The sequence below is a fragment of the Doryrhamphus excisus genome, chromosome 19 (assembly GCF_030265055.1).
Source record: "Doryrhamphus excisus isolate RoL2022-K1 chromosome 19, RoL_Dexc_1.0, whole genome shotgun sequence".
Classification (NCBI taxonomy): Eukaryota; Metazoa; Chordata; class Actinopteri; order Syngnathiformes; family Syngnathidae; genus Doryrhamphus; species Doryrhamphus excisus.
In genome coordinates this window covers 13,592,962-13,615,512 of record NC_080484.1, presented here as the reverse complement: position 1 = coordinate 13,615,512, position 22,551 = coordinate 13,592,962, and the positions used below count along the sequence as shown (strand labels likewise).

General features: G+C 43.5%; 1 long non-coding RNA gene across 1 annotated transcript in view; it reads left to right on the top strand.

Moving 5' to 3' along the window:
- Positions 1-22,551, top strand: part of LOC131107465 (uncharacterized) — a 48,375-nt gene that overhangs the window by 12,361 nt on the left and 13,463 nt on the right. The window contains exon 3 of the long non-coding RNA XR_009120260.1: positions 17,705-17,817. This is a non-coding gene — a long non-coding RNA (uncharacterized LOC131107465). The remainder of the gene's footprint in view (positions 1-17,704; positions 17,818-22,551) is intronic.

Below are 22,551 nucleotides of genomic sequence, written 5' to 3'. Positions count from 1 at the left end.
ACTAAGTTCTATGTGAAGTACAGTAAACCTCGGATATATCGGACTCGGATATATCGGAAATTCGCTCACAACGGACAGATAAAAAAGAACCAATTTTTCTGTAATGCATTTCCAATAAAAATTCATTGCATATATCGGATTTTTTATAACGGATTTCGCCTATTTCGGACAAAATCTCCAGTCCCGTTCCAATGCATTTCCATTAAATTTCCCTCGCATATATCGGATGGCCGCATCATGGCGCTCCGATTCGCCGAATCGTGACAGGCCGCTATACGACGTCATTTGCAGCGTTTGCAGCGTTGCCTGCGTGTCCAGGTACATTGGAAACATAGTCAAGGAAGTGCCTTTTTATAACGGATGAAATCCGATTTACGCATATACCGGATATAAATCCGATATATGCGTAAAACGGACATTTTCCGGTATACGCATATAACGGATTTCGCTTATATCGGACAAAACCAGTGGGAACAATTGAATCCGATATATCCGAGGTTTACTGTATTTCCATAATGCCTCATATTAACTCTCTAACAAGATCTCAGTGTATAGACTGGTTATGTATCTCATCTCGTTTCATATTATCTACATACTGTATTGTATATAACTCTGGGAAAAACTGTTAATTTTTGTTAATACTTGGGTTGCTTGTATTGTTTATTTTTCTATATTGTGTATTTTGTACTGCTTAACTGACTCTGTACTCTTGCTGCTGTGCAATACAAATTTCCCCACTGAGGGACGAATAAAGGCTAATCTTAATCTTAATCTAAATCTTAATCTTAATAATAATAATACATTTTATTTGTTGGTGCCTTTCTAAACATCCAAGGCTACTGTACACGCAAACCGGCCCGAAGTTGCTGTCGGTGCAGCTTTTTGCTGCCGTTCAAGGTTTACATTCCCACCACAACGCTACGCATCGACACTGTGCTTGGAAAAAAATAATTTCTTGCACGTCCCTTTAGCGCGGCACTATTAATAATCTGTGCTCGTAGGAGTTTCCCGGGAATCAGTAGCTACAGTTAAAACGCCTGTAAAAAAATGAGCGGAATATGATTACTTTTTAATTCCGAGGATCTGCAAAGCAGGGAATCACCAGGGATTATATTTCAGATGTGTATAAATCCAACATCTACCGTACGTCGCCACCCCCGTTAGGGTTTGGGTTGCAGGTGATGGGGGGGGCCAGATGTAAATCCCAGCCACTCTGGCCTCTGCTGTTAATTAGATAACGCTTCACTTGGACTGGCGTCGTCGCACACTTGATGAACGCAGTCCTGGGAGATTACTTCTCCCCAGCAGCTGACAGGCGGGATTACCAAGACAAATTAATGGCTCTATAATTTGATTTTCCCCGGGAATGCCACGTTTGTGCGACTCCGGCAGAGAGAAACCGTCCTGCCGCAGCAATGACGTTAGCTAATCACATCTGCATGCTAAGGGGGCGTTTGGGGCAAACAAAGGACTTCTCGGAGGAGCGATGGCCACAGTTTTAGAAGCATTAAGTTAGAGCGGGGGTCTCAAACATGCGGCCCGCAGGCCAAATGTGGCCCGCAGGACACTATTTCTAGGCCCCCGCCTTGATATGAAAGTTTAATGTTAGTACGGCTCGCGCAAGTTTGATATGGATGCTGTATGGTATCATGTACCCAGAAAAAATTATTACGTTTGATTAATGTTCATGTTAAAGGTTAAATAACTGTTAATAGTTATCCTCCCGATCCGTGTGGAAGTGGTAAGTTTTTGGCTTTTTTTAAGTTTAAAGGAAATAACTTGGAGGCTACCGTTTAGGTCGCTAGCTCTCTAGTTTGCGAGTTAGCATGTGTCTCAAGACCCTGCAGTTGCGCAATATGTTGTAAATAAAAAGAGTATAAATGTGACTATAGTCGTGTTTTGTCATGTCTACAGGGCTCTAATAATGCTTTGTTCATTTTAATCTGAAAAAAATAATTTGTCTTCCCACCAACTATATGTGGTTTCTTAAGTTTTTATTATTTGCCGTTTTATTATTGTTATATTTATTTATTACTGATTGATTGATTTTCTTTATTCTTGATCTTATTTTGTGTAGAAAAATAAAAAGTAAGATATTGGAGCAGTGGAATGTTTTAACAGAGCTTTTATTGTAGAAAATCGGAACCAAAGCAAAGTTTATTCATTTTTCTGTTTTTAATAAATGCGTTTTTTTTTTTTGTTTTGTTTTTTTTGGAAAACCTGATGCGGCCCATCCTCGCCCAGACCCTAGCTCCAGTGGCCCCCAGGTAAATTGAGTTTGAGACCCCTGAGTTAGAAGTTAGCATAACCAGCTTAGGACATAAATAATGATTTCCTGACACAATGGTTAATGGGTAGTGGTGCATGTATAGATCCATGCATCAGTCATAGTCTCTGATGAACTTATTGTTTGTGATTAGCAAAAAGAATTTGCCGTGTTGGTAGTTTTCCACGAAAGAATGTTTGAAAGCTTCCGGGTTGTACAAATCTGATCGACTTCATAGTCAAACCTGAAGGAAAAATGCACTTTTGTAGGCATTTTAGCCAGCTAGCTGGCCAGTAGCTAGCCGGTGTGGTGCGGGGACGTATCACTGCGGCCATCAATGTTGCACGTTTCTGTTTTTTGTTGTGTTTATTGTCAACAAAAACAACCGGTGTTAAAGATGCCGAGCAGTTGCATCAATAGTCACTGACTGCACATGCAATGCACGCAATGTGCACACAACGCAAGCGGCCGGACTGACTGGACGTCTTTAGTGCTGATGTCAGCATGCATTAGAGCAACGTTCACTGACCCACGCAGGGAAGCCAACGGTTGACATGACAGAAAGAGCCTGTGCGGCACTCGTGTACGTGTTGGAATGCAACACAGCTTTCACTGCCTTGTAATTAAAATGTCTCTTAGGGGAACACGTCTAATGAGCCTCTAGCAACTCCACAGCTCAGGCAAGCATTGTTCAGAAGTTTTTACTTTTACTCCTGTGTATTTTCGTGCAAGGGACCATAAATGAATTGAGCAGTCATCAGGGGTTGAGCTCTATTGTTTGAATTTGAAATCGTCTTACCGAGACATTTTGGACTATTGTATGCTTGCAAACGTTTGTGTTTGTGGAAGACTGATTTTGTTGGACAGTACAGAAAGGAATGGGGGTGTACCTTCACTCAATTCTCCGTGTAACTTTAGCCATGAAAACATGCTTAGCTTAAGCTAAAGACCATTGGTACAGGTTTTTAAATCACCAGGAATGAATGATGGTCTCCTGGTGTAGCATGAGTCAAATGTTCCAAAGCAAAATCCCACTGAGAACCAATCATTCATTCATTCATTTTCTACCGCTTGTCCTCACAAGGGTCGCGGGGGCTGCTGGAGCCTATCACAGCTGTCTTTGGTAAACCCTGGACTGGTGGCCAGCCAATCACAGGGCACCGAAAAACAAACAACCATTCACACTCACATTCATACCTATGGACAATTTGGAGTGACCAATTAACCTAGCATGTTTTTGGAATGTGGGAGGAAACCGGAGTACCCGGAGATAACCCACGCATGCACGGGGAGAACATGCAAACTCCACACAGAGATGGCCGAGGGTGGGATTGAACTCTGGTCTCCGAGCTGTGAGGTCTGAGCGCTAACCAGTCGACCACCATGCAGCCTAGAACCATTCATTCATTCATTTTCTACCGTTTATCCTCACGAGGGTCGTGGGGGCTGCTGGAGCCTATCCCAGCTGTCTTTGGTAAACCCTGGACTGGTCGCCAGCCGATCACATGGCACATACAGACAAACAACCATTCACACTCACATTCATACCTATTGACAATTTGGAGTCGCTAATTAACCTAGCATGTTTTTGGAATGTGGGAAGAAATCGGAGTACCCGGAGAAAACCCACGCATGCACGGGGAGAACATGCAAACTCCACACAGAGATGGCCGAGGGTGGGATTGAACCCTGGTCTCCTAGCTGTGAGGTCTGCGTGCTAACCACTCAAACACCGTGCAACCCAGAACCAATCATTTTTCATTCATTCAATCAGTTCATGTCACATGCGGTTATCAAACAAAGCATTTTTCATAAAAGCTTCTTTATAGTCCAGAATTCCTGCTAAAGTCACTCATAGCTGCCGGTGGTGGAAGCGTTATTCATGGAGGAAAAGAAAACAAAGTAACAGGTGTTTTCCGTGACACCCCCATCAAGCAGCCAGCCAGCGACCAGCCAAGCGAGTGCGCTCCGGGGAGACGCCGACTGACACTCTCCTTCTTGGTTAAAATTAATCTCTGCATCGCTTAGGCAAACAAAAAAATACTGTAGCAGAGAGGGAGGTGTCGGGACAGAATGAGGACGCCACTTGGGGGGAACATCCTGAATAGAAAAAGTGACAGAAACGAGGAAGCAGAGGTGCTCACAAAGCTTCAGGGAACACGGAACTAGAGAGAAGTTGGCAGTTTGCTTTGTGGTAGAATGTTCCTGCTCACTTCTTTTCTTCAGACCTGAAATGGTACTGCAGGATCGGTTCAAAATCAACTTTATTTGTATAGCACTTTTCCTGCAAAGACATGCAACACAAAGTGCTTTACAGAATTAAAACAATTACCACAATTTAAAGGAAAAAACAAAGAAACAAAAGAAAGCCCCTACTTCCCACCCTCCATACTAGACCCGACACAGCCCCCAGTGTGGAGGACCCCCCTGAGGAAACACTGGAGTTAAAAGCTGAAGACTAAGAGCATAAAATAGGACTAAAAAGATAAAAACAAAACACTGGCGTTAAAAGCTGAAGACTAAGAGCACATAATAGGACTAACAAGATAAAAACAAAACACTGGAGTTAAAAGCTGAAGACTAAGAGCATAAAATAGGACTAAAAAGATAAAAACAAAACACTGGAGTTAAAAGCTGAAGACCAAGAGCATAAAATAGGACTAAAAAGATAAAAACAAAACACTGGAGTTAAAAGCTGAAGACCAAGATCATAAAATAGGACTAAAAAGATTAAAACAAAACACTGGCGTTAAAAGCTGAAGACTAAGAGCATAAAATAGGACTAAAAAGATAAAAACAAAACACTGGAGTTAAAAGCTGAAGACTAAGAGCACAAAATAGGACTAACAGGATAAAAACAAAACACTGGAGTTAAAAGCTGAAGACTAAGAGCACAAAATAGGACTAACAGGATAAAAACAAAACACTGGAGTTAAAAGCTGAAGACTAAGAACACAAAATAGGACTAAAAAGATAAAAACAAAGCACTGGAGTTAAAAGCTGAAGACTAAGCGCATAAAATAGGACTAAAAAGATAAAAACAAAACACTGGAGTTAAAAGCTGAAGACTAAGAGCATAAAATAGGACTAACAAGACAAAAACAAAACACTGGAGTTAAAAGCTGAAGACGAAGAGCATAAAATAGGACTAACAAGATAAAAACAAAACACTGGAGTTAAAAGCTGAAGACTAAGAGCATCATAAAATAGGACTAAAAAAATAAAAACAAAACACTGGAGTTAAAAGATGAAGACTAAGAGCATAAAATAGGACTAACAAGACAAAAACAAAACACTGGAGTTAAAAGCTGAAGACTAAGAGCATAAAATAGGACTAACAAGATAAAAACAAAACACTGGAGTTAAAAGCTGAAGACTAAGAGCATAAAATAGGACTAAAAAGATAAAAATAAAACACTGGAGTTAAAAGCTGAAGACTAAGAGCATAAAATAGGACTAAAAAGATAAAAACAAAACACTGGAGTTAAAAGCTGAAGACTGAGAGCATAAAACAGGACTAACAAGATAAAAACAAAACACTGGAGTTAAAAGCTGAAGACTAAGAGCATAAAACAGGACTAACAAGATAAAAACAAAACACTGGAGTTAAAAGCTGAAGACTAAGAGCATAAAATAGGACTAACAAGACAAAAACAAAACACTGGAGTTAAAAGCTGAAGATGAAGAGCATCATAAAATAGGACTAAAAAAATAAAAACAAAACACTGGAGTTAAAAGATGAAGACTAACAGCATAAAATAGGACTAACAAGATAAAAACAAAACACTGGAGTTAAAAGCTGAAGACTAAGAGCATAAAATAGGACTAAAAAGATAAAAACACAAGAAAAGTTTAAAAATATTAGTTGGTTTCAGTCTGTTCCCGGGATCATGTTGTTCAGTTTTTCATTGTGCGATATAGTAAATATACTGTATGTACTGCAGGGAGCGTTTGAGGTAGGGTAAGTTACCAGGTTTCTTTTGGTTCGTTTTTAGGAGTTATTCATGTCCAAATCCTTGGTATGTCTGGAAGGGCAGATGTTGACCAGTTCTGACACTTCAGACCGCTTATGACCTAACTAGCACATATGCATCCACCTCTAAAATCCCCTATTATCCCATCAGATTAAAAGCTAATTCATAGTCTTATCAAGTTAGACCTCCTCTCCCCCCTTACCTTACTCCCTCCCTCAAGGGAGTCAATTATTAACAAGCATATTCTTCCATAAGCCAAATTAGCCTCTCTCGCATGAAGAGCGAAGGTGAAGCTACTCAGTCCGCCGATCAAGCAAGACGCCTCTGCAAAATGTTCCCCGCTGAATGCGGCACGAACAACAAACGTGTAGACTGCAACCTTCCTTGAGGATGATTTGGATCTCTCAGAGGGCCGAGTGAGAAGAAAAGCATTGATCCAAACCGGCCTCAAACACAATAAAATGCTTGTTAAGTCCAAAGCCTTTAGTGAGGCAAAGTCTCAAATGATCTTCATAGCAAAGATGATTCGCTCCTTTGTTTTTTGTTTTTTACAACCCCCTCTGGGACTACGCTCTAGTCAGTCAGGTCATCGGTTGGTTACTTAGCCCGCCATTTTTATTGCCGCCATGAACTCACTGTCCGCCAAGCGTGGTGCTACGATACCGTTCACCTACGTACGCAGAATATTCTCCTTAAAGGGTCTCAAAATATCCATACTTGGTGGAAACGTGACTAAAGTGACTTCCACCCTCGGCCATCTCTGTGTGGAGTTTGCATGTTATCCCCGTGCATGCGTGGGTTTTTTCCGAGTACTCCGGTTTCCTCCCACATTCCAAAAACATGCTAGGTTAATTAGCGACTCTGGGTTTTATTTCTGGGTGACATTTTTTTAAGCGGCTTCATTTTGTGTTTTTACGTCCTTTTCTCGGCTGCACGGTGGTCAAGTGGTTAGCGCGCAGAGCTCACAGCTAGGAGACCCGAGTTCGATTCCACCCTCGGCCATCTCTGTGTGGAGTTTGCATGTTCTCCCCGTGCATGCGTGGGTTTTCTCCAGGTACTCCGGTTTCCTCCCACATTCCAAAAACATGCTAGGTTAATTGGCCACTCCAAATTGTCCATAGGTATGAATGTGAGTGTGAATGGTTGTTTGTCTATATGTGCCCTGGGCTGGCAACCAGTCCAGGGTGTACCCCGCCTCTCGCCCGAAGACAGCTGGGATAGGCTCCAGCACCCCCCGCGACCCTTGTGAGGATAAGCGGTAGAAAATGAATGAATGAATGAAAAGTGAAACAACTCACAGTCAGGCTTTACTGTCTTAGCCTTAATGACGAAGGCACGTTGAATTTTCCTAAAAAGTTGACCCACTGTCATTGGTAAAACTTACTAAAGCAGCATAACTTCACCTCAGGAAACGGCGACAATAATGCTTGAATGATTTTTTTTTAAAAAGCTCAAGAAAAATCACATCTGGCACGCCTGTGCATGGTATCATTCATTGCTTTATCATTCATCCATCAGCTTATGCTTGATGACTTGGTAGGACAGCTCTAGTCTGAGGCGTTGTATTTTTTTTTTTTATCTTGCAAATGTTGAGGCATGTCTAGACAAGAAGCCTTTTGCTCTTTTGTGACGCAAAATGCCAGTTGTTATGATGATGATCCATTTTTTTCCAGTTGTTGAGACTATTAATAGTGGATTTATGTCATGTTTTGTTCAAATGTGGAGCCAACAATATAAACATTGCTCTCTTTTGGGGTGTAGACCTTTGTAGACAATGTGTTACTGCAGTCACTGCAAAGTCTAAAAGACCTCATATTGAAAAATCGAAACCAGCTAACACAAGTCTGGGCTTGCAGGGAAATTGTTCTGTCTGAGACGCAGTCCGGCATCATCTGAGCAAAAGCCAGCCTTGATGAATATCTTTCCAATATGAGAGGGAGGAGAGAATTTGTGTTAGCTGAACCGTTGCGATAACACGGTAACACCAAGTGGTGTAAGGCCCGTGCGTCTTCCCGCTGTTCTACTCTGATGCTCTTCACTCGGCCTCCATTAGGGAATTAGATGTTATCTTCTGCGCTCGGATCAATGAATCATCCCCTAACGAGACAACAGGACTTTGATTTGTGATGGCGGTCCCGACGGCGTGTAACAAACTAATTATTTCCCGCACGCTACAATTTGGGCGATGGATCTACGATGTTTGTGTGACTTGTGAGCGCATCCGGCAATCATGCGGCATGACAACACATGATCATTCCGGGTTTTATTTCTGGGTCGGCTCTCTGGCGTCTTGATGTTTTTTTAAGCAGCTTCATTTTGTGTTTTTACGTCCTTTTCTCGGCTGCACGGCGGTCGAGTGGTTAGCGCGCAGACATCACAGCTAGGAGACCCGAGTTCAATTCCACCCTTGGCCATCTCTGTGTGGGTTTTCTCCGGGTACTCCGGTTTCCTCCCACATTCCAAAAACATGCTAGGTTAATTGGCGACTCCAAATTGTCCATAGGTATGAATGTGAGTGTGAATGGTTGTTTGTCTATATGTGCCCTGTGATTGGCTGGCGACCAAAGACAGCTGGGATAGGCTCCAGCACCCCCGCGACCCTCGTGAGGAAAAAGCAGTAGAAAATGAATGAATGAATGAATGGTTCTGGGCTGCACGGTGGTTAGCGCGCAGACCTCACAGCTAGGAGACCAGAGTTCAATTCCATCCTCGGTCATCTCTGTGTGGAGTTTGCATGTTCTCCCCGTGCATGAGTGGGTTTTCTCCGGGTACTCCGGTTTCCTCCCACATTCCAAAAACATGCTAGGTTAATTAGCGACTCCAAATTGTCCATAGGTATGAATGTGAGTGTGAATGGTTGTTTGTCTATATGTGCCCTGTGATTGGCTGGCCACCAGTCCAGGGTCTCCCGAAGACAGCTGGGATAGGCTCCAGCACCCCCCACAACCCTTGTGAGGATAAGCGGTACAAAATGAATGAATGAATGAATGAAGGTCCTTTTCTCGTTGTGCTTCATGCCACGGATACCAAGAGATGCAGACAAAATGGCTGCCATGTATACACACCACAGGGGCGAGAATACGCCATCATGGCATTTTGAAGGTCAAGATCTGCTTCATTTGCGGTCAAGCAAGACAACAAAATGCAAAATCTAAAACTGTGTCTTCATGTCCACGTCTAAAGTCTTAAGTGTTCTGTAAGTTCTCTATTTCATCTCCATATGTCTCTCCCGTAAAACCTAATGACACTCAAATCTTGGCTAGAATCCTATCAGCATCCTCCATCTCAAACACCGCTATGTTTGTGTTGCTGAGTGATGCAAGCATGTAAGCATCCATCCATCCATCCATCCATTTTCAGGTCACGGATGGGCTGTGAAGGCGCTTCAGTGAGTGAAGAAGCCTTGAACTACAGTTATGTCTGCAAGGATATTTGTTCCACTGCCGCAGGAATGCGTTTGAGGTTTGATAGAGAGAGCAGAGAAAAGGAAAAGCTGTGAGCTAAAGGTTTTAAAGTGGCTCTTCTGAGACAGTCAGAGAGCGGGGAGGAAGGACAGCCACCATGAAGACCAAGGGGCTCGAGAAGAGGATTGGCGAAATGGAAGCGTGGAGGGAAATGATGGAGTAGCCAGAGAGGCGTCGTATCAAGCTGCTGCCTGGGCAGATACGAGCGTCGCTGCATGAATAATTCAGCAGCAACAAGTACGTACGGACGTGTTGATACAGCTGCACGTGGACTGGACTGGGATTAGCCGGGGATGAAAACAAGCTGAATCCACATAACGGCAAGATCTGCCTTTACGTGGGATCCGCAGCATGCTGTAATAAACTTGTCGCATTCATCTCATTTGTTGAATTGACTGCTAACTTTAGCCACGTTTACATGAGGAGTTTTTCTCGGAATCTTTCCGAATGACCTTTCCGAAAGCAATGGTATACATGGAAAGGAATATTCCAATCGCGTGTCTACATGTGCCGCTATAATCAACCATAATAGTCAATAGGGCATGCCCAGTAAAGCGTAAACACCAACATCACGTGATACCAACTTCCTGGAGTTTTTCTTTCACTTATTATTTTCACTTATGTATATTCTTGGGCGGCTGCACGGCGGTCAAGTGGTTAGCGCGCAGACCTCACAGCTAGGAGACCAGGGTTCGAATCCACTCTCGGCCATCTCTGTGTGGAGTTTGCATGTTCTCCCTGTGCATGCGTGGGTTTTCTCCGGGTACACCGGTTTCCTCCCACATTCCAAAAACATGCTAGGTTTATTAGCGATTCCAAATTGTCCATAGGTATGAATGTGAGTGTGAATGGTTGTTTGTCTATATGTGCCCTGTGATTGGCTGGCCCCGCCTCTCGCTCAAAGACAGCTGGGATAGGCTCCAGCACCCCCCACGACCCTCGTGAGGAAAAAGCGGTAGAAAATGAATGAATGTGTTTTCTTTTTTAATAAAACTGGACTTGTGAATGGCGTATAGAAGGGTTTAGATTCTGTTCCACAGATGGCGCTAATGCACACGAAAGCTGCTTGCCAACCGCCAATAAACAACAGAAGAAGAAAAACACCACGAAGAAGAACACAGTCTGACAACTTTCCGATTGAGCTGGTACAAGATACCTCAATCTGATTGGGGGAAAGGAATATTCCACCCCTGTGAATCCGATTATATATTCATTCGGATTGGCACTTTTCTTTCGGAATGAGGTGAATACAAAGGTTAGATTCTTTCCGTTTGAACAAAAAACCCGAATGGAATTGGAATATTTGGGTCCATGTAAACGTGGCTAGTGACTGCGATGGAGAACGTTATGGTTATGGTATTTTATTAACAGTGCCTATGACTTCAAACTCAACTTCACCTGACTTGAGACTATAGGGGTGTTATTAGATGTCTTCAGGTCTCTAATCATGTATTTACATTTTGATCTCCGTTAGCGCTCATGCCATATGTGTAGCTAACATACTGGAGCTGCATGACAAATAAAAAGCAACAACTTGAGGTCACATTGTAGCTTTTTGGAAACATTTCTGGTCCTGTTTCTTTAAGGTTAGCATTCTTTCTGACTGCCTACCTCTTCATTGCGGATGCAGCACATCGTGAATGTCAGCCATGTCTCTGCCGTCTGCTTCTCTTGTCTGGATTCATCACCGCTTGAAAGCACGGCTGCTCCCAAAAGTTTCGTCATTTGTTTTGGTAGCTTTCGAGGCGTATTTTTGACTGTAGCATGGAATGGACAACGATGGTGAAAATGCAGTGCAACCTCATTGAGAATGCTTTCTGATGTTTTTTTTTAAGCTGCAGTGCGTTCTATGCAGATAAATATATGAAATAATAATCGTGTGTTTGAAGTGTGCATCATGGAACCGACATGTTCCTGGCGTGAGGATCATTACACAGTCCAAGACAGGCTATTAATGGCTGGGACATTGTTCCTTCTGTGTTTGAACAATGCTTTTAATTATGTGGCATCAGCCAGAGTGTGTATGCTACTTCCTGTTTGCTGCTGCTGCTGCCGCTGCTGAGCGAGCGGGCCACTGAGCTGAGAAGCTGTTCATGCTCCGGTCGTAATGAGCTGCCTTGCCTGCCTCAGCAGCTCTGATCAAGTCTTCCCTGTGATCACTTCCCAGTCTAATCCCCTGTCGGCCAGCCAGGTTGCTGCTCGCGGCCCCCGCCTCCCATTAGCGTGCCCGCTATATCATGCAAGGAGCTGTTAACTCGCTCCTGGCCGGATTCATAAAACATCCTGCGTCCAGAGATGTAGATTTTGCAGCCCCTAATGAGGCCGACACGCGGTCCAAGACAAAAGGTGGAAAGGAGGACCGGATGGTAATAACAAGCTTGTGCTCCGAGGTGACCCCCAGTCTCAAATGTCGCAGGTTTATATCAACTTGGAGCTAAAGGCTAAATGTGATACGGTCAGAAACAGGACCTCGACCTGTTTGTACGCTGCTTCAGCTACATAATTGCCGCTTTATCGAAAGCTACAAGTTATGAAAATAATTTGATCAAGTACGTACCTAATGTTAGCCCACGTATACAAAAAGGCGAAAGAAACATTCATTCATACTGGCCTGGGGTGTCAAATGGGGGGGATTCGAAGGTCTCAAAATGAAATGGAAAGGGTGGGGGCTAGAAGAAATTCATATCACAAATAGCAGGTAAGCTCCACATGGCAGACATGTTTGTTTTGACTCGAGCAGACGCCATCGGCATCCAAAGGCATTTATTGGCACATGCTGATCACATGCTTTTCCACATATTCCAAATCCGAAATTCATTGATTGGCGGCCGATCGATCAAAGCATTCCTACTTAGGACAGAAGTTCTAAAAAAATTCCAAATGTCCAAAAATTCATTCATTCATTCATTCATTTTCTACCGCTTATCCTCACGAGGGGTGCTGGAGCCTAGCCCAGCTGTCTTCGGGCGAAAGGCGGGGTACACCCTGGACTGGTGGCCAGCCAATCACAGGGCACATATAGACAAACAACCATTCACACTCACATTCATACCTATGGACAATTTGGAGTCGCCAATTAACCTAGCATGTTTTTGGAATGTGGGAGGAAACCGGAGTACCCGGAGAAAACCCACGCATGCACGGGGAGAACATGCAAACTCCACACAGAGATGCCCGAGGGTGGGATTGAACTCAGGTCTCCTAGCTGCGAGATCTGCGCGCAAACCACTCTCCACCGTGCAGCCGTGAAACAAACAAACAAACAAAAACGTTAAGTCTAGGTCACAACCCCACGTCCAATTTTTTGGCCGTGTGATTTTTTGGTGTTCCCCACATTGTGTTTACTTTTTGGTTTGTGGAGAAGATAGTTGTAGTGACCACAAAGCAGGAAGATGGAGGATGTGCATTACGCACGTGGGGTGCACATGTATCAAACGACACACACAGGATTCCGGAAAAATTGACATTTTGCCGGAAGCGGACACCAGCAAAAGTAGGAAAGACACACGTTGGCAGTACGTACGACGCATGAAAACGTACAAAGTGCGAAGGTTTGTTTGACCTCAGCACGTCACACTCGCTGAGCTTTTTTGCATATAGACCAGCCGTAGGAGGACGTACGACCACTTGGAACCGCGGTACGTTCGATTGTGACAAGAAATTGGACCAAAAATGATCCAAAATGGAATGATCCAAAAAGTGTGACATATTTCCAACATGCACAAGAACACAAGACGCGTGTGCCTTTGCGGTCCCGCTGCGCATGATCTAATCAAGTTACCCACAGTGGATCTGTCATGCGTTAACTCTGCCTCGACGTGGCGCGTGGTGCGGATTAGATGAAAAAAACATGTAAAAAAGGACCGGAGCGGCTTAGAAGAAGCCAACGAGACGTTGATGGAAAGCGACGTGGAGCCGCTATCCTGGAATAATTGCTATAATTTCAATAAAAGTATTTTTGTGCATTAAGGCGGCTGATGAATGTATCGTGGAAATGAATGTGACGGGCTAAAGTGTACTTTAATGGGCTTGTGTGTTAGCTTACAGGGGGGAAGCTGTGTTTACTTAAAGCGCTAAGCTAGCCGCTCATATTCAAGCTAGCTATAGTGATACCAAACAAAGATATGGTATGTTTTCATTTTGTTGTTAGTATATTTTTAACGCATTACGTTAGCATAAAGTGCTAGTTAGCACATTCAGGAGCCGGTAATGATCTGCAAACTTTTGTTCACCACCCGCAACGAAAGTTTTTTTGTCAAAAGGTCGATGCTTCCATCTAAATTCAGAACACTCCTGCCAGAAACTGTTTTTCTCCTTCAGCTAATTAGCTTTCCATTAAATTTTCAGCGCGGGCGTGATGTGTGATCATGTTTAAATCACGGCAGGGAACAAATTAAGAGGCTAGCGACGGTTAATTGTGCTTTGAGATGCGGCAGATATTGGCAAGTGTGATTTAAGTTGCAAATTTGCCAGCAAATGATGAGGTAATGATCCACCTGTTATCACGTTAAAAGTAGCGTTATGCTGGAGGAATCCATTCCGCCGAGGTCAAACCCGTATGAAAAACCCTCTGGGGTCCTTTCAGGTACATTTTTGCCTGTTTTTGCCCCATAAATTTGGTTCTTACTCTATACAGCATGATTGTTACCATTCAAATCCTTCATTTGTTGCGAGGTCAACGAGACACGCTTGGAGGTCCTAAAGACGGTTCTAAGTCGATAATAGATCAGGTTATGGAAACCTTTGCAAATGTTATGGTCATCATGGTTGGCAATTTGGAATCTGGCCATACAAAAATAATCCAAAATAATCCTGATCTTTGACGTAGAGCCCAAGTCCTTGTATCTTTCAGAACAAATAATTGAATCACATGGCCATTTCAAGTTAGAATAATAACTAATATTCATTCATTCATTCATTTTCTACCGCTTTTTCCTCACGAGGGTCGCGGGGGGTGCTGGAGCCTATCCCAGCTGTCTTCGGGCGAGAGGCGGGGTACACCCTGGACTGGTGGCCAGCCAATCACAGGGCACATATAGACAAACAACCATTCACACTCACATTCATACCTATGGACAATTTGGAGTCGCCAATTAACCTAGCATGTTTTTGGAATGTGGGAGGAAACCGGAGTACCCGGAGAAAACCCACGCATGCACGGGGAGACCATGCAAACTCCACACAGAGATGGCCGAGTGTGGAATTGAACCCTGGTCTCCTAGCTGTGAGGTCTGCGCGCTAACCACTCGATCGCCGTGCCGCCCTAATAACTAATATTTATGTATTATATGTACTATTTAAGAATGTGAGTGTGAATGGTTGTTTGTCTATATGTGCCCTGTGATTGGCTGGCGACCACTCCAGGGTGTACCCGCCTCTCGCCCGAAGACAGCTGGGATAGGCTCCAGCACCCCCCGCGACCCGCGTGAGGAAAAGCGGTAGAAAATGAATGAATGTACTATTTAAGGTTGCACAGCGGTCGAGTGGTTAGCATGCAGACCTCACAGCTGGGAGACCCGAGTTCAATCCCACCCTTGGACATCTCTGTGTGGAGTTTGAATGTTCTCCGCTTTCCTCCAACATTCCAAAAACATGCTAGGTTAATTGCTAGGGCGGCACGGTGGACGAGTGGTTAGCGTGCGGACCTCACAGCTAGGAGACCAGGGTTCAATTCCACCCTCTGCCATCTCTGTGTGGAGTTTGCATGTTCCTCCATGTGCATGCGTGGGTTTTCTCCGGGTACTCCGGTTTCCTCCCACATTCCAAAAACATGCTAGGTTAATTGGCAACTCCAAATTGTCCATAGGTATGAATGTGAGTGTGAATGGTTGTTTATCTATATGTGCCCTGTGATTGGCTGGTCACCAATCCAGCTGGGATAGGCTCCAGCACCTCCCACGACCCTTGTGAGGATAAGCGGTAGAAAATGAATGAATGTACTATTTATGAGAACTGACGTTAGGTGAGGTAGGTGAGGTTTTGTTATCCTAACTTTGGAATCTGACACTACAGAAATAATCCAAGTAACGGTTTGAAATAATAACAATATTGGATATATGAAGAGGATATATCAATATTTCTGACACTTTTGGGAGGAGACTCTTTGTCTTGTGGGGATCTCACAGGGTCCCAAATGAAAGGGAAATAGCAAAACAAAAGCTAATTTCTCTGACTGTTTGTGTTGTCTGCATTGTATGATTATGCTAAGTAACGTTAGCATACGCGCGACTAGATGCCGTCTTGTCAAGGCGAGAGATGGGGAAGAAATTGGGGGAAATTCAAGCCGATGCCGTCCTAATCACAAATTCAGCGACTCATAAGCGCCCGTCCAGATTGCTTTCCATTTCGATGCATTCTTATTTAGACAGCGCGTTTCTTGTGAAAGTAGTAGCAAGAAAGTAGCCCAACAGAAGTAATGATATTCATAAGGACCCAGGTCGCTTTATGACAGCGCTGCTTTATGGTTAATGTCTTTTATTTGGCTTGATATTTACCAGGCTTTATTACTTTTGCGTCGCCGGGATGACGCAAATAAAAGTTTTCATGAAAGTTTTGCATCCAGGCACCCCGCAAGGTTATGCTTTATTTCTAACGTTTAGATTTAATTTATGAAATCGGCAAAGAATGATCCTGAATTTATCATTTATTCTTTTCCGAATGTCATCTATTATAGATATGCATGATATAGATCTATTATCTATTCACAAGCCGCCACTGGCAGGCCTGCAATGATTCCGTGTAATTTCCCCGTGATTTAGCGCAGATGGGCGTGATGACACTGTGACAGTGGTGTAATTACACACGACCCCCCCACCTCACTGGTCCGGCGTCTGACATGTTTGAACAGCCACACCACACACACCACAATCGTCCCTTCCCGGCGTATCACTACCCCTGTTATTGACTTCCAGCGAGACGTTTAATGTGTGCTGGGAGAACACGGTGCCGGCGTCTTTGAGCGCTGATGTTCATTTATTAGCCTTTATCTTTGATACGGGACGTGTGGGGCGGATTTTAAATAGACCGACCATGCGGGGGATCTTCTCTTGGTTGTCTTGAAAGCGAGGCGCGGCGAGAAGCTTCTCAAGTTGAAATTTCTCAGGCTGACTTTGACAAAAATAAAAGTGAGCTCATGATGCGTTAAAGGTTCCGAGTGATTTACCAAGAAATCAGCATCAGGCTGGTGTGATGACTGGGATGCACGGATGAAGCAGAACTCCTGGCAACTTCTTACCTCCACCAAAAGCAGAACACCAGGCTACTTTATCAACTCCTTCATTAGCTCTTCAGGCAGTTTGCATGATTTGTGCCGTAAAAACCTTGCTGTGCTTAGCTACCTTGACTTAGCAAATATCCAATATTTAGTCTTTTTTTTGTGGTGTTTTGTTTTTGTTCAGCATTCCAGTAGTTGCCATTTTGTTGAAAATGCTTTTCATATCAGATGTTGAGACATTGGCGGGACATATTCTTCACCGAGTAGCTCATAGTAAAGATTCTTTTCATGGTGTCATTTTCATGACATTGTTTTGACATTGGGGCGGCACGGTGGACTAGTGGTTAGCGTGCAGACCTCACAGCTAGGAGACCAGGGTTCAATTCCACCCTCGGCCATCTCTGTGTGGAGTTTGCATGTTCTCCCCGTGCATGCGTGGGTTTTCTCCGGGTTTCCTCCCACATTCCAAAAACATGCTAGGTTAATTGGCGACTCCAAATTGTCCATAGGTATGAATGTGAGTGTGAATGGTTGTTTGTCTATATGTGCCCTGTGATTGGCTGGCGACCAGTCCAGGGTGTACCCGGCCTCACGCCCGAAGACAGCTGGGATAGGCTCCAGCACCCCCCGCAACCCTCATGAGAAAAAGCGGTAGAACATTAATGAATGAATGAATGTTTTGACATTAGAGGAACCTGCCATGTTCTACTTCCTTCTGTCATCCATTGCTCATGACTCAGCGTCACGATAAAAGAGACACTGATGCCGTCTTGTGTTTGCCTTGCAGAGGGAGCTAGCTAACTCGCCGCCGGTAGCCATCGCGGAGGATCAGATTGCTGCTATGGAAGCGGCGAGGATTAAAGTATGGTGAGCTTCTAAGGCCTCGTACCTGCGGGCCATGTAAGAAGTTAATCAAATGTGTTTTTTTTTGAGGGGGGGGGGTTACTTTATGCGATGCATGCATTTGGAATGTGAATGGATTTTTTTTTTTCAGCCCCCCCCCCATAAGGTTGGATAACTTCACTCTTTACTTTCCCAGTCTTCAAAGGGCGTTATAGAAATTGACTGCGCTAACGTGAACACCAGCGCTTTGCATCCTAAATAGTAAGGAAGGCCTGAATGAAGGGAGGTGATTTACATAATGGGAAAGTGGCTGCAGAGACCCTTCCTCCAGTCAGTCAATGTGGTGAAAGGCACCCCCCCACACACATACACACACAATAAAGACAGATGCATTTTGTTTCATCCATAAAACAATTTGCTAGCAATCTTACTTGTCACTTTGCCTTTGAAAGCTAGCAGTGGAAGGCTAATGATTTTTTTTTGCACAGTGTCGGGTAAAAAATAATAATAATAACAATAATAATAAAAGAATCCAGAGTGATTTGGAAATTGAAGCTCAGGCTAATTTGAATACATTTTAAGCAGCAGGCTCCATGAACATTTAGTATCTGCATAACCCCATCACTATGCAATATCTGTATTGAAAAACCTCCGCCAAGGCTAAACCATTCCAAAAGCTTTCAAAAGACAAACTCTCAAACAAACAAAGTGTGCTATTTTCAATCAGAGATGGACTGTTTCATTTCTGGTGGCTCAAAAATGATTCTTCTTGCCTTCTTTGGGGTCTGACTGGATGTGTTGCGTTGTGCAAGCTAACTATCCTACGGTGAAAAGTGCTCCAAACTTGGGTTATTATTTCTCTGTCCAATCCAGCGCATGGTGGCGCTGTTATTAAACCCTGTAAACTTGTGTTCAGCTGAATTATCACAAAATTTGGTACACCCCCTTCAGGGGACTGACAAGCTCATCTGTGTCGAATTTGGGCAAAATTGGTTGAAAAACATGGCCGCCATCAAGCAAAACGTCCACAATAAAAACCTATATATCGGCCTATGAAGTAGCTAAGTAACATTTACACAGGGCGGCACGGTGTTCTAGTGGTTAGCGCGCAGACCTCACAGCTAGGAGACCAGGGTTCAATTCCACCCTCGGCCATCTCTCTGTGGAGTTTGCATGTTCTCCCCGTGCATTCCAAAAACATGCTAGGTTAATTCGCGACTCCAAATTGTCCATAGGTATGAATGTGAGTGTGAATGGTTGTTTGTCTATATGTGCCCTGTGATTGGCTGGCGACCAGTCCAGGATGTACCCCGCCTCTCGCCCGAAGGCAGCTGGGATAGGCTCCAGCACCCCCGCGACCCTCGTGAGGAAGAAGCGGTAGAAAATGAATGAATGAATGAACATTTACACAGAAAGACACTATAAACCTTGCAATCCTACCCACACTCTGTGTTCCTAGCATTCCCTCGCTACCTCCAACAAGTGAAGCATGTTTTTTTTTTTTCATTATTATGTCTACTATATTGAGTAATATGAGTGTAAAGGTGACTTTGGATTCTTATTTTATGTGTAGAGGACTCTAATAATGTTAAAAGGCATATTTAGAAGGTTGTAAATGGGTTTGCTATGCTAAAACTCGGAAAAATGAATCCTATTTTGTGGAAATTGACTTATCACCGTTGGGTAACGGCAATAAACAAGGGGCTTACTGTACATGCTTTGCAAAAAGATCAAATATGTATGAGCGTCTGTTCTGCTGATCATCTGCAAGCGTGCACGTTCACGTGCACTCACAAGTGCGCTCTCTACATGCATTCCTCTCCAGTCGGTGTTGAGGGGAGCCACTTCTGGAACCGAGTGGGACTCTTTACTTTGTTTGGGAAAGCTCTGCTGTGCCTTTTTCCCCGAGCCGAGTGCTGCCTTTTTTCCCCTCTTGTTTTAATTAGCCGCTACCTTTTTTTTTTTCCCGCAACGCAATTAGTTAGAAGTCCGAGAAGTCCTGACAGCTGAGCAAGCAGCATGGGCTGCACACGCACGTGGCGGGCACGTGGTCATGCACGGTATGTGGGTGCTGAATGGCTCACGTTGCTGAAGGTTGTGGTCTTGTTCAAATGGTGGCATCTGTAAAGCTGAAGTTGACGCTAGTGTTTCAGATGAATCAAGTTGACCTACTTGTGTGTTTACCTTTTATATCACACCTTAAAAACTGTTAGCATGTAGTGTCCATAGCTTTGTTTGCATCATTTGGCCACTTGGTGGCACTATGACTCAAAATTTGGATTTTTTTTATTTAAATATAGATTTTATCAAATTTTCTTACATTTTCTAAAATATTTATTTTAACAAAAATATTTATAAAAGTGAATTTCTGTGAAGTAGGATTCAATATTAATTTGTTAATTAATTTTCTACCACTTATCCTCACGAGGGTCGCAAGGTGCTGGAGCCTATCCCAGCTGTCTTTGGGCGAGAGCCGGGGTACACACTGGACTGGTTGCCAGCCAATCACAGGGCACATATAGACAAACAACCATTCACACTCACATTCATACCTATGGACAATTTGGAGTCGCTACTTAACTTAGCATGTTTTTGGAATGTGGGAGGAACCCACACATGCACGGGGAGAACATGGAAACTCCACACAGAGATGGCCGAGGAATTGAACTCGGGTCTCCTAGCTGTGAGGCCCATGTGCTAACCACTCACACACCGTGCAGTCAGATTTGATATTAATAATTTTAATATTTGCATAATTATAGCAAAAGAAACCAATTTACAATTCTTCGCGTAACATTATTAGAGACTTCTAGACCTAAAATAACACCCCCACAGGCACCTTTATGTTTGTATTGCCCAATATATAGTAGATAAAATAAGAGAAAATCAGACATCTTAGACATAAATAATGGCGAAAAAGAACACATATGCAGTCACCATTCACACAGGAGCTGCTGTCAGCCACAACTCAGTGGCACTCTCCACACTGCTAACCATGCTAACACTCAACACCTTTACGGCATGTACTTGCCACCTCTTAATAATAATATGTGTAAACATTATTCAATTAAAGTCTGCTATTTTCTGCAGTGAGTAAACAATATGAGGAAAGACAGAACAATATTCTAAAGAAAGAAAATAAAAACCTTATTTCTCAATGTTCCTTTAATGTCTATTAGTGTTGATCCGTTTTTGTTGTTTACTTGTGAAAAATGAGGTCAAAGGCTTTCCAGAAAAACAAAAAAAAAACTCTCTTTAAATCTTTATATTTTTACTCCCTTCCATGCTGGGATTTAGCAGCGCGCTTTGAGCTCTGACTGATGGCGGCGGAAAATCATTTTTCCAAGAAATAAAAACAAAGCTGTAGAAAAAAAAAAAAAAAAAAAAAAAGCTGTTTGGCCTGAGCCGCAAAATCATTTCCAAAATAGCCTGGAAAGACCAGACCAGACCAGCCAAAAATCAAAAGCAACCGCCTCATATTGATTTTCTGTGTCTTCTACAGCGCTACCATGACATTCATTTCTGGCGTGACATCATCAAATGTGGACAACAACCTTGTCCTGTCGGTGCTGATTGACAGCAATCAGCATGCGGTGTAATGATGTCAGTCAATCAGCGTCCTTGTTGCTCATTAAAGTGCAGGGGGGAGCAGGAGGGACGGGGGGGAGCGGCGCGGCGGCCCTTCATGTTGTGACATTCCACACCACATTTGATTTATTTTTTGGGGTTTCACCCGAGGTCACGCATCGTGGTCGTTGAAATCCAGAGCAGCTATGATAGCATCACCTCATGAAGTTGAACACGCTGTGTTCATGTGGCTGAAACATCACACACAAACAGAGCTTGGTGACATTAGCAGGTACCTCATGAACGTGGTATCCACTTCCCCGTGGGACAAAAACAAACTCCAAACTCCTACTACGACTACTTTTTACTAGTGGTAAAAAACACATTTATTGTCCCAAGACCGGAAGCGAGGCGGATTACTCCAACTACCGAGCTAGCTAGCCGCCACCAGTGAGAACTAGGCAAAAAGTGTAACGAAAAATGCAAGGAAAGTGGAATTAGCAGTAGCTTTGGTAATGAGCGAGCAAGCACGCTACCATGGATGGTGTCGTCTGCGTCAAGCTGACCAACTGAAGCTGTTGAGGTTTCACTAGCCACGTTTACATGGACCCAAATATTCCAATTCCATTCGGGTTATTTGCTCAAATGGAAGGAATCTAACCTTTGTATACACCTCATTCCGAAAAAAAAAGTGCCAATCCGAATGAATATATAATCGGATTCACAGGGGTGGAATATTCCTTTCCCCCAATCCGATTGAGGTATCTTGTACCCGCTCAATCGGAAAGTTGTCAGACTGCGTTCTTCTTCGTGGTGTTTTTCTTCTTCTGTTGTTTATTGGCGTGTGCATTAGCGCCATCTGTGGAACAGAATCTAAACCCTTCTATACGCCATTCACAAGTCCAGTTTTATTAAAAAAGAAAATACATATCTATATAAAACATGTGCCGAGCTTAATTATAAAATATTAGCAAGATTGAATTTTATCTTTTCCTGTTCCCGGGTGCGTTCTTTCAGCGAATGCTGAGATATGACGTAACACGCAACTCCAAACGAGCGAGCAATCGGCACTGGACTGCTGCGGAAAGTTTGTTTTTCATTCAAACTAGATTGGACGAATGAAAAACTGGTAATAATGAGTTATAAGAAAAACTCGAGGAAGTCGGTATCACGTGATGTTGGTGTTTACGCTTTACTGGGCATGCCCCATTGACTATTCTGGTT